This window comes from Entelurus aequoreus, linkage group LG05 (genome assembly GCF_033978785.1).
Source record: "Entelurus aequoreus isolate RoL-2023_Sb linkage group LG05, RoL_Eaeq_v1.1, whole genome shotgun sequence".
NCBI lineage: Eukaryota > Metazoa > Chordata > Actinopteri > Syngnathiformes > Syngnathidae > Entelurus > Entelurus aequoreus.
In genome coordinates, this window is record NC_084735.1 from 1,790,574 (window position 1) to 1,804,938 (window position 14,365).

Consider the following 14,365-nt stretch of genomic DNA (forward strand, 5'->3'; position numbering starts at 1 on the left):
TATGGGCATGACGTTAAAGTGCATCCGGCAGTGGAGGCTCCTCTATGGGGTCTTGGGGCACTAGGAGGTTAACCCCTTTACTACTGTTACCCCAGGTGGCCCTTGGCAAAGGCCTAGTACCTGACTGCCCCCTAGCCAGGGGTACGGTGAAGACCTCAACGGCGGAGCAGGCGGAAGACGGTAGATTTAAGAACTACCACAACGGCTGCGATTGTGAAGAAGGCTGCAGCAGAAAAGGGTCCCTAGTCGTCTTGGACTCCATGCCGCTGGACCCTGACTGGATTCTGTCAAGGATCGTGTGGTGATTGTCTGTGCACCAGTCTCCCCACATAAAACAAAGTCACGCACAGGCATCCTCCATAAAGGGATACACCCCTACCAGGAGGATCGTCATACTCGTTCGAGTGACCGCCGATAATAATAATAATATGTATGTATATATAAATATATGTGTGCATGTATGTACAGAGTGTGCGTACTTTCAGTGCGCAGTGCCTCGTTCAAATCCAGCCGCTGTTGCTTAGGAGGTGAAGTGTGTCACTCTTTACTGGCTTCGTCGAAGCATCTTACTTTTGTAGCTGTTTCAGCAGATTTTAATTGCTAGGATAGGATCTTTGATCCAAGACACAACTTGCATTGAACTAAAATGTTCTTTTCTTTGTGGTTTGACAAAAGAAAAGTAGTGAGAATATCTCCATGTTAAGAAACTCGGTTTCGGGCTTTGCCATGAGGTCTTGTTAGTAAACACAGACACGCCCCCTCCCACACACACACACATACACACACACACGCGCGCCTCTTCCGCAGCGCTCCAATAAAACACACTCAGATCTTCTCAGTTCCTAGCCGATACTACATAAAAAATAACGTAAAATAACGCAATAACGCATCATGTAGTAACGGTAACTGAGTTACTGAATATAAAAAATAACGCGTTAGATTACTTGGTCCCAACCCTGGTAATAAAGGCTCTAAATTAAACACAACATCAAACATTACGCCACTACTGGTCCCACCTTTCGTACAAAATAATAATAATAAAAAACTTGTCCAGATACTATTCATGTTTAAATAACTTTTAATGCTAATGAATATCGGCCTCCTTGACTACTAATAATTGGTATCGGTCCTAAAAACAACCCTTAAGGGTCAATGTCTCGCTACCAAACTACGGAAAACATTTTTGGTGAGAAGCCCGCAAACTTTAACCAGGCAGCTTCTGATTTGTCGTTTTTTTCAAGCCGTCAGTGAACACAACTCGGAGCCAACAGGTCAATACGGAGCTTGTCGGGTGTAATTTGTTGGTGTTCAGCATCAGGCGTTGTGTTACCAACCGCTTGAGTGGCGAGAATTTAATATTGGCTCCCCCCAAGGGAGGGAAGTATTGGGTTCCCCATCTTGCAGCTGCTAAATACTCCTAAGTACACTTGATGGTCACAACTGAAAATCTAGGAATGAACATCAGTCAGTGGACTTTCAGGTACTGGAACAACTCTTCCTGCTAGAAGAATTTAGAGTTCTAGCTCGGGGGAGAAAAACCAAAAAAAACCCTCAGACATAACGAAGCACTTGACTTTTGTCATGGTATCAAACTTTCTCCTCATCCATCATACTCCAACGGATGGCCTTGGCGCTCCTGAACCGCCAGGAATTCAGGTTATCCGAGCTATGTGGGACCACGACCCGTATCCTTTACAAGTGGTCACGCAGCGGGGGCCGCCAGGCGGATTGAGCTTCACCTCTGAGGAACAGGTCTAATGTGTTCCAGTAGTCAGGTACTTGTGTTCGCCTCCACGTTAGCATCGGGTCGAATCAGAGTCGTGGATTTGAACCACGCACAGGTCCAAAATGTCTGCTCTCCTATCAAATATTGGTAAGATCGACTTATTTAAGGCTGCTCTTGCACCTGTCGTTAACTTTCACGAGTCCGGATCAGTTTGCCTTGTGCTTGTATCTTGCCACGTTCTGGGTAACCCAACAGAAGGAAGTCTAGAAGCAGTCTAGAGCCTTGTTCATGCTCCAGGTCAATTCCCATGTTTTTGCCCATATGTATCGGATTTGAGTACAATTCCGAATTTTTCAAATACTTACGTGGATGTAAACTGGATATATATGCGATGCAACCTTAGGTGGCAATCATCCGACCAGAACCTCATCAAAAACTGGATATATATGCGATGCAACCTTAGGTGGCAATCATCCGACCAGAACCTCATCAAAAACTGGATATATATGCAATGCAACCTTAGGTGGCAATCATCCGACCAGAACCTCATCAAAAACTGGATATATATGCGATGCAACCTTAGGTGGCAATCATCCGACCAGAACCTCATCAAAAACTGGATATATATGCGATGCAACCTTAGGGGGCAATCATCCGACCAGAACCTCATCAAAAACTGGATATATATGCGATGCAACCTTAGGTGGCAATCATCCGACCAGAACCTCATCAAAAACTGGATATATATGCGATGCAACCTTAGGTGGCAATCATCCGACCAGAACCTCATTAAAAACTGGATATATATGCGATGCAACCTTAGGTGGCAATCATCCGACCAGAACCTCATCAAAAACTGGATATATATGCGATGCAACCTTAGGTGGCAATCATCCGACCAGAACCACATCAAAAACTGGATATATATGCGATGCAACCTTAGGTGGCAATCATCCGACCAGAACCTCATCAAAAACTGGATATATATGCGATGCAACCTTAGGTGGCAATCGTCCGACCAGAACCTCATCAAAAACTGGATATATATGCGATGCAACCTTAGGTGGCAATCGTCCGACCAGAACCTCATCAAAAACTGGATATATATGCGATGCAACCTTAGGTGGCAATCGTCCGACCAGAACCTCATCAAAAACTGGATATATATGCGATGCAACCTTTGGTGGCAATCGTCCGACCAGAACCTCATCAAAAACTGGATATATATGCGATGCAACCTTTGGTGGCAATCATCCGACCAGAACCTCATCAAAAACTGGATATATATGCGATGCAACCTTAGGTGGCAATCGTCCGACCAGAACCTCATCAAAAACTGGATATATATGCGATGCAACCTTAGGTGGCAATCGTCCGACCAGAACCTCATCAAAAACTGGATATATATGCGATGCAACCTTAGGTGGCAATCGTCCGACCAGAACCTCATCAAAAACTGGATATATATGCGATGCAACCTTTGGTGGCAATCGTCCGACCAGAACCTCATCAAAAACTGGATATATATGCGATGCAACCTTTGGTGGCAATCGTCCGACCAGAACCTCATCAAAAACTGGATATATATGCAATGCAACCTTAGGTGGCAATCTTCCGACCAGAACCTCATCAAAAACTAGATATATATGCGATGCAACCTTAGGTGGCAATCATCCGACCAGAACCTCATCAAAAACTGGATATATATGCGATGCAACCTTAGGTGGCAATCATCCGACCAGAGCCTCATCAAAAACTGGATGTATATGCGATGCAACCTTAGGTGGCAATCATCCGACCAGAACCTCATCAAAAACTGGATATATATGCGATGCAACCTTAGGCGGCAATCATCCGACCAGAACCTCATCAAAAACTGGATATATATGCGATGCAACCTTAGGCGGCAATCATCCGACCAGAACCTCATCAAAAACTGGATATATATGCGATGCAACCTTAGGCGGCAATCATCCGACCAGAACCTCATCAAAAACTGGATATATATGCGATGCAACCTTAGGCGGCAATCATCCGACCAGAACCTCATCAAAAACTGGATATATATGCGATGCAACCTTAGGCGGCAATCATCCGACCAGAACCTCATCAAAAACTGGATATATATGCGATGCAACCTTAGGTGGCAATCATCCGACCAGAACCTCATCAAAAACTGGATATATATGCGATGCAACCTTAGGTGGCAATCATCCGACCAGAACCTCATCAAAAACTGGATATATATGCGATGCAACCTTAGGTGGCAATCGTCCGACCAGAACCTCATCAAAAACTGGATATATATGCGATGCAACCTTAGGTGGCAATCGTCCGACCAGAACCTCATCAAAAACTGGATATATATGCGATGCAACCTTAGGTGGCAATCGTCCGACCAGAACCTCATCAAAAACTGGATATATATATGCGATGCAACCTTTGGTGGCAATCGTCCGACCAGAACCTCATCAAAAACTGGATATATATGCGATGCAACCTTTGGTGGCAATCGTCCGACCAGAACCTCATCAAAAACTGGATATATATGCGATGCAACCTTAGGTGGCAATCGTCCGACCAGAACCTCATCAAAAACTGGATATATATGCGATGCAACCTTAGGTGGCAATCATCCGACCAGAACCTCATCAAAAACTGGATATATATGCGATGCAACCTTAGGTGGCAATCATCCGACCAGAACCTCATCAAAAACTGGATATATATGCGATGCAACCTTTGGTGGCAATCATCCGACCAGAACCTCATCAAAAACTGGATATATATGCGATGCAACCTTAGGTGGCAATCATCCGACCAGAACCTCATCAAAAACTGGATATATATGCGATGCAACCTTAGGTGGCAATCATCCGACCAGAACCTCATCAAAAACTGGATATATATGCGATGCAACCTTAGGTGGCAATCATCCGACCAGAACCTCATCAAAAACTGGATATATATGCGATGCAACCTTAGGTGGCAATCATCCGACCAGAACCTCATCAAAAACTGGATATATATGCGATGCAACCTTAGGTGGCAATCATCCGACCAGAACCTCATCAAAAACTGGATATATATGCGATGCAACCTTAGGTGGCAATCATCCGACCAGAACCTCATCAAAAACTGGATATATATGCGATGCAACCTTAGGTGGCAATCATCCGACCAGAACCTCATCAAAAACTGGATATATATGCGATGCAACCTTAGGTGGCAATCATCCGACCAGAACCTCATCAAAAACTGGATATATATGCGATGCAACCTTAGGTGGCAATCATCCGACCAGAACCTCATCAAAAACTGGATATATATGCGATGCAACCTTAGGTGGCAATCATCCGACCAGAACCTCATCAAAAACTGGATATATATGCGATGCAACTTTAGGTGGCAATCATCCGACCAGAACCTCATCAAAAACTGGACATATATGCGATGTGTCATGTCCACATGCGGGTCAGATTGCATTCACAAAAAATCGCATTTTTTTTGTAATGTGAATGGCCACTCAAAAGATCGGATTTGAAACGTAGTCTCGCTCACACTGCAGGTCAATTCCGATTGTTTTGCCCACATGTAACCTGTATCGGATTTTTTCGTGTAGTACAATTCCGAATTTTTCATGTCAGATTGCATTCACATAAAAAAAAATTCGGATTTGACAAAAAAATCCGAATCGGATGTCCAACCGTGCAGTGTGAACGTAGCCTAAAAGTAGTCTAGGGCTTTCCGATTTCTTTGCCCACATGTGACCTGTATCGGAATTTTTTCATGTCAACGTTAAAAAGTGCAATTCCGAATTTTTCAAATCCGACGCAGGCCTTTTTCATATGTGGATATAAATCGGATATGTATCGAATGCGACTGCAGTCTGAACAATCGGGTTGCGTTAATCCGACCAGAAAGTCGTCAAAAAGCGATAAGCGCCATAATTATTCGCCAAAATAGACGGTTACAAAATGAATAATTCACAACGAAGCAGAAAATGGCTGAAAATAAAATGTTTTAAGAACTCAAAAGATCGTGTTTGACAAAAAAATCTGAATCGAACAACCGACATAGCCTTAAAGTAGTCTAAGGCCTTGTTCACACTCGCGGTCAATTCCGATTTTTTTTGCCCACATGTGACCTGTATCAGATTTTTTTCATGTCAATGTGGAAAAGTGCAATTCCGAATTTCGTATGTGGATATAAATCGGATATGTATCGAATGCGACTGCAGTCTGAACAATCGGGTCGCGTTCATCCGACTAGAACGTCATCAAAAAGCGATAATCGTCATAATTCTTCGTCAAAATAGACGGTTACAAAATGAATAGTTGACAATGGAGCAGAAAACTGGTGAAAATAAAATGTTTTAGGAACTCACGTGAAAGTTTTACCACTCCTGTCCAAAGTGGAAGCCACGTTTGTTTCCGTAAACACTGCAGTGCGTACGACGTCGGGACGTTACGTCGGCGTGCGGGTCAGATTGCATTCACATTAAAAAAATAGAATTTTTTTGTAATGTGAACGGCCACTAAAATGATCGGATTTGACAAAAAAGTCCGAATTGGACGTACGACCGTGCAGTGTGAACGTAGCCTAAAAGTAGTCTAGGGCCTTCCGATTTTTTTGCCCACATGTGACCTGTATCGGATTTTTTTCATGTAGTACAATTCCGAATTTTCCAAATTCGACCCAGTTCTCTTTGGTACGTGGAAATAAATCGGATACGCGACCGCAGCCTGAACGATCGGGTCGTGTTCATCCGACCATTACGTCATCAAAAAGCCGTAAGCGTCGTCAATTATTCGCCAAAATAGACGATTACAAAAGGAATCGTTGAGCAGAAAACGGGTGAAAATTAAATGTCGCGAACTTCTTTATCTTCAACACGTAATAGTTCGGTTCGGAAAACGTCGACTTTGATTGCACGAAATCTATGAAAATTGCCACAAATGTGCCAGGACTGAGAACTACTAGAATAGGAACCTTGTTTTTCTTCCGTAAAACTGCATCATGACGTCAGATTGCGTTGACATTTTTTCCTGTGACGTGAGCGACGACATGAAAAGATCGGATTTGAGGAAGAAGAACGTAGCCTTGAAGTGTTTTCTATTGGGCCTGAGATCCCTGGAGGACCTGCATCACTCCGTGCCAGACCTCGCACAAAGCAGCCTGTCAAGTCTGTCGGTCTTCGTCTTTGTCAGAGTCCGCCAGAGACGCCCTGAGACACGCCGGGTCTCCCGAGACCAGAAGTCTTAATCCAAGCCAGGACTCGCTTGGTTCTACCACGGATTTATTCTTCTTCCAGAGAAATACCAAACATAATAACAACAATAAGAACATTTCATTTCAGTTCTCATTAATATTGCACTATTGTTGCTGAATGATGTCAGGAAGTACTTCTAGTACACTATGCTGAACTTCTAGTACACTATGCTGAATGATGTCAGGAAGTACTTCTAGTACACTATGCTGAACTTCTAGTACACTATGCTGAATGATGTCAGGAAGTACTTCTAGTACACTATGCTGAATGATGTCAGGAAGTACTTCTAGTACACTATGCTGAATGATCTCAGAAGTACTTCTAGTACACTATGCTGAATGATCTCAGGAAGTACTTCTAGTACACTATGCTGAATGATCTCAGGAAGTACTTCTAGTACACTATGCTGAATGATGTCAGGAAGTACTTCTAGTACATAATGCTGAATGATGTCAGGAAGTACTTCTAGTACACTATGCTGAATGATGTCAGGAAGTACTTCTAGTACACTATGCTGAATGATCTCAGGAAGTACTTCTAGTACACTATGCTGAATGATGTCAGGAAGTACTTCTAGTACACTATGCTGAATGATCTCAGGAAGTACTTCTAGTACTCTATGCTGAATGATCTCAGGAAGTACTTCTAGTACACTATGCTGAATGATCTCAGGAAGTACTTCTAGTACACTATGCTGAATGATGTCAGGAAGTACTTCTAGTACACTCAGGAAGTACTTCTAGTACACTATGCTGAATGATGTCAGGAAGTACTTCTAGTACACTATGCTGAATGATGTCAGGAAGTACTTCTAGTACACTATGCTGAATGATCTCAGGAAGTACTTCTAGTACACTATGCTGAATGATCTCAGGAAGTACTTCTAGTACACTATGCTGAATGATCTCAGGAAGTACTTCTAGTACACTATGCTGAATGATCTCAGGAAGTACTTCTAGTACACTATGCTGAATGATGTCAGGAAGTACTTCTAGTACACTATGCTGAATGATCTCAGGAAGTACTTCTAGTACTCTATGCTGAATGATCTCAGGAAGTACTTCTAGTACACTATGCTGAATGATCTCAGGAAGTACTTCTAGTACACTATGCTGAATGATCTCAGGAAGTACTTCTAGTACACTCAGGAAGTACTTCTAGTACACTATGCTGAATGATGTCAGGAAGTACTTCTAGTACACTATGCTGAATGATGTCAGGAAGTACTTCTAGTACACTATGCTGAATGATCTCAGGAAGTACTTCTAGTACACTATGCTGAATGATCTCAGGAAGTACTTCTAGTACACTATGCTGAATGATCTCAGGAAGTACTTCTAGTACACTATGCTGAATGATGTCAGGAAGTACTTCTAGTACACTATGCTGAATGATCTCAGGAAGTACTTCTAATACTCTATGCTGAATGATCTCAGGAAGTACTTCTAGTACACTATGCTGAATGATCTCAGGAAGTACTTCTAGTACACTATGCTGAATGATGTCAGGAAGTACTTCTAGTACACTCAGGAAGTACTTCTAGTACACTATGCTGAATGATGTCAGGAAGTACTTCTAGTACACTATGCTGAATGATGTCAGGAAGTACTTCTAGTACACTATGCTGAATGATCTCAGGAAGTACTTCTAGTACACTATGCTGAATGATGTCAGGAAGTACTTCTAGTACACTATGCTGAATGATGTCAGGAAGTACTTCTAGTACACTATGCTGAATGATCTCAGGAAGTACTTCTAGTACACTATGCTGAATGATGTCAGGAAGTACTTCTAGTACACTATGCTGAATGATCTCAGGAAGTACTTCTAGTACACTATGCTGAATGATGTCAGGAAGTACTTCTAGTACACTATGCTGAATGATCTCAGGAAGTACTTCTAGTACTCTATGCTGAATGATCTCAGGAAGTACTTCTAGTACACTATGCTGAATGATCTCAGGAAGTACTTCTAGTACACTATGCTGAATGATCTCAGGAAGTACTTCTAGTACACTATGCTGAATGATGTCAGGAAGTACTTCTAGTACACTATGCTGAATGATCTCAGGAAGTACTTCTAGTACACTATGCTGAATGATCTCAGGAAGTACTTCTAGTACACTATGCTGAATGATGTCAGGAAGTACTTCTAGTACACTATGCTGAATGATCTCAGGAAGTACTTCTAGTACACTATGCTGAATGATCTCAGGAAGTACTTCTAGTACACTATGCTGAATGATCTCAGGAAGTACTTCTAGTACACTATGCTGAATGATGTCAGGAAGTACTTCTAGTACACTATGCTGAATGATGTCAGGAAGTACTTCTAGTACACTATGCTGAATGATCTCAGGAAGTACTTCTAGTACACTATGCTGAATGATCTCAGGAAGTACTTCTAGTACACTATGCTGAATGATCTCAGGAAGTACTTCTAGTACACTATGCTGAATGATGTCAGGAAGTACTTCTAGTACACTATGCTGAATGATCTCAGGAAGTACTTCTAGTACACTATGCTGAATGATCTCAGGAAGTACTTCTAGTACACTATGCTGAATGATCTCAGGAAGTACTTCTAGTACACTATGCTGAATGATCTCAGGAAGTACTTCTAGTACACTATGCTGAATGATCTCAGGAAGTACTTCTAGTACACTATGCTGAATGATCTCAGGAAGTACTTCTAGTACACTATGCTGAATGATCTCAGGAAGTACTTCTAGTACACTATGCTGAATGATCTCAGGAAGTACTTCTAGTACACTATGCTGAATGATCTCAGGAAGTACTTCTAGTACTCTATGCTGAATGATCTCAGGAAGTACTTCTAGTACACTATGCTGAATGATCTCAGGAAGTACTTCTAGTACACTATGCTGAATGATCTCAGGAAGTACTTCTAGTACACTATGCTGAATGATCTCAGGAAGTACTTCTAGTACACTATGCTGAATGATCTCAGGAAGTACTTCTAGTACACTATGCTGAATGATCTCAGGAAGTACTTCTAGTACACTATGCTGAATGATCTCAGGAAGTACTTCTAGTACACTATGCTGAATGATCTCAGGAAGTACTTCTAGTACACTATGCTGAATGATGTCAGGAAGTACTTCTAGTACACTATGCTGAATGATGTCAGGAAGTACTTCTAGTACACTATGCTGAATGATGTCAGGAAGTACTTCTAGTACACTATGCTGAATGATCTCAGGAAGTACTTCTAGTACACTATGCTGAATGATCTCAGGAAGTACTTCTAGTACACTATGCTGAATGATCTCAGGAAGTACTTCTAGTACACTATGCTGAATGATGTCAGGAAGTACTTCTAGTACACTATGCTGAATGATCTCAGGAAGTACTTCTAGTACACTATGCTGAATGATCTCAGGAAGTACTTCTAGTACACTATGCTGAATGATGTCAGGAAGTACTTCTAGTACACTATGCTGAATGATGTCAGGAAGTACTTCTAGTACACTATGCTGAATGATCTCAGGAAGTACTTCTAGTACACTATGCTGAATGATCTCAGGAAGTACTTCTAGTACACTATGCTGAATGATCTCAGGAAGTACTTCTAGTACACTATGCTGAATGATCTCAGGAAGTACTTCTAGTACACTATGCTGAATGATGTCAGGAAGTACTTCTAGTACACTATGCTGAATGATGTCAGGAAGTACTTCTAGTACACTATGCTGAATGATGTCAGGAAGTACTTCTAGTACACTATGCTGAATGATCTCAGGAAGTACTTCTAGTACACTATGCTGAATGATCTCAGGAAGTACTTCTAGTACACTATGCTGAATGATCTCAGGAAGTACTTCTAGTACACTATGCTGAATGATCTCAGGAAGTACTTCTAGTACACTATGCTGAATGATCTCAGGAAGTACTTCTAGTACACTATGCTGAATGATGTCAGGAAGTACTTCTAGTACACTATGCTGAATGATGTCAGGAAGTACTTCTAGTACACTATGCTGAATGATCTCAGGAAGTACTTCTAGTACACTATGCTGAATGATGTCAGGAAGTACTTCTAGTACACTATGCTGAATGATCTCAGGAAGTACTTCTAGTACACTATGCTGAATGATCTCAGGAAGTACTTCTAGTACACTATGCTGAATGATGTCAGGAAGTACTTCTAGTACACTATGCTGAATGATGTCAGGAAGTACTTCTAGTACACTATGCTGAATGATCTCAGGAAGTACTTCTAGTACACTATGCTGAATGATGTCAGGAAGTACTTCTAGTACACTATGCTGAATGATCTCAGGAAGTACTTCTAGTACACTATGCTGAATGATCTCAGGAAGTACTTCTAGTACACTATGCTGAATGATCTCAGGAAGTACTTCTAGTACACTATGCTGAATGATGTCAGAAGTACTTCTAGTACCTCAGGAAGTACTTCTAGTACACTATGCTGAATGATGTCAGGAAGTACTTCTAGTACACTATGCTGAATGATGTCAGGAAGTACTTCTAGTACACTATGCTGAATGATCTCAGGAAGTACTTCTAGTACACTATGCTGAATGATGTCAGGAAGTACTTCTAGTACACTATGCTGAATGATCTCAGGAAGTACTTCTAGTACACTATGCTGAATGATCTCAGGAAGTACTTCTAGTACACTATGCTGAATGATCTCAGGAAGTACTTCTAGTACACTATGCTGAATGATCTCAGGAAGTACTTCTAGTACACTATGCTGAATGATCTCAGGAAGTACTTCTAGTACACTATGCTGAATGATCTCAGGAAGTACTTCTAGTACACTATGCTGAATGATCTCAGGAAGTACTTCTAGTACACTATGCTGAATGATCTCAGGAAGTACTTCTAGTACACTATGCTGAATGATGTCAGGAAGTACTTCTAGTACACTATGCTGAATGATCTCAGGAAGTACTTCTAGTACACTATGCTGAATGATCTCAGGAAGTACTTCTAGTACACTATGCTGAATGATCTCAGGAAGTACTTCTAGTACACTATGCTGAATGATCTCAGGAAGTACTTCTAGTACACTATGCTGAATGATCTCAGGAAGTACTTCTAGTACACTATGCTGAATGATCTCAGGAAGTACTTCTAGTACACTATGCTGAATGATCTCAGGAAGTACTTCTAGTACACTATGCTGAATGATGTCAGGAAGTACTTCTAGTACACTATGCTGAATGATCTCAGGAAGTACTTCTAGTACACTATGCTGAATGATCTCAGGAAGTACTTCTAGTACACTATGCTGAATGATCTCAGGAAGTACTTCTAGTACACTATGCTGAATGATCTCAGGAAGTACTTCTAGTACACTATGCTGAATGATCTCAGGAAGTACTTCTAGTACACTATGCTGAATGATCTCAGGAAGTACTTCTAGTACACTATGCTGAATGATCTCAGGAAGTACTTCTAGTACACTATGCTGAATGATCTCAGGAAGTACTTCTAGTACACTATGCTGAATGATCTCAGGAAGTACTTCTAGTACACTATGCTGAATGATCTCAGGAAGTACTTCTAGTACACTATGCTGAATGATCTCAGGAAGTACTTCTAGTACACTATGCTGAATGATCTCAGGAAGTACTTCTAGTACACTATGCTGAATGATCTCAGGAAGTACTTCTAGTACACTATGCTGAATGATCTCAGGAAGTACTTCTAGTACACTATGCTGAATGATCTCAGGAAGTACTTCTAGTACACTATGCTGAATGATCTCAGGAAGTACTTCTAGTACACTATGCTGAATGATCTCAGGAAGTACTTCTAGTACACTATGCTGAATGATCTCAGGAAGTACTTCTAGTACACTATGCTGAATGATCTCAGGAAGTACTTCTAGTACACTATGCTGAATGATCTCAGGAAGTACTTCTAGTACACTATGCTGAATGATCTCAGGAAGTACTTCTAGTACACTATGCTGAATGATCTCAGGAAGTACTTCTAGTACACTATGCTGAATGATGTCAGGAAGTACTTCTAGTACACTATGCTGAATGATGTCAGGAAGTACTTCTAGTACACTATGCTGAATGATCTCAGGAAGTACTTCTAGTACACTATGCTGAATGATCTCAGGAAGTACTTCTAGTACACTATGCTGAATGATCTCAGGAAGTACTTCTAGTACACTATGCTGAATGATCTCAGGAAGTACTTCTAGTACACTATGCTGAATGATCTCAGGAAGTACTTCTAGTACACTATGCTGAATGATCTCAGGAAGTACTTCTAGTACACTATGCTGAATGATCTCAGGAAGTACTTCTAGTACACTATGCTGAATGATCTCAGGAAGTACTTCTAGTACACTATGCTGAATGATCTCAGGAAGTACTTCTAGTACACTATGCTGAATGATCTCAGGAAGTACTTCTAGTACACTATGCTGAATGATCTCAGGAAGTACTTCTAGTACACTATGCTGAATGATCTCAGGAAGTACTTCTAGTACACTATGCTGAATGATCTCAGGAAGTACTTCTAGTACACTATGCTGAATGATCTCAGGAAGTACTTCTAGTACACTATGCTGAATGATCTCAGGAAGTACTTCTAGTACACTATGCTGAATGATCTCAGGAAGTACTTCTAGTACACTATGCTGAATGATCTCAGGAAGTACTTCTAGTACACTATGCTGAATGATCTCAGGAAGTACTTCTAGTACACTATGCTGAATGATCTCAGGAAGTACTTCTAGTACACTATGCTGAATGATCTCAGGAAGTACTTCTAGTACACTATGCTGAATGATCTCAGGAAGTACTTCTAGTACACTATGCTGAATGATCTCAGGAAGTACTTCTAGTACACTATGCTGAATGATCTCAGGAAGTACTTCTAGTACACTATGCTGAATGATGTCAGGAAGTACTTCTAGTACACTATGCTGAATGATCTCAGGAAGTACTTCTAGTACACTATGCTGAATGATCTCAGGAAGTACTTCTAGTACACTATGCTGAATGATCTCAGGAAGTACTTCTAGTACACTATGCTGAATGATCTCAGGAAGTACTTCTAGTACACTATGCTGAATGATGCTCAGGAAGTACTTCTAGTACACTATGCTGAATGATCTCAGGAAGTACTTCTAGTACACTATGCTGAATGATGTCAGGAAGTACTTCTAGTACACTATGCTGAATGATCTCAGGAAGTACTTCTAGTACACTATGCTGAATGATGCTCAGGAAGTACTTCTAGTACACTATGCTGAATGATCTCAGGAAGTACTTCTAGTACACTATGCTGAATGATCTCAGGAAGTACTTCTAGTACACTATGCTGAATGATCTCAGGAAGTACTTCTAGTACACT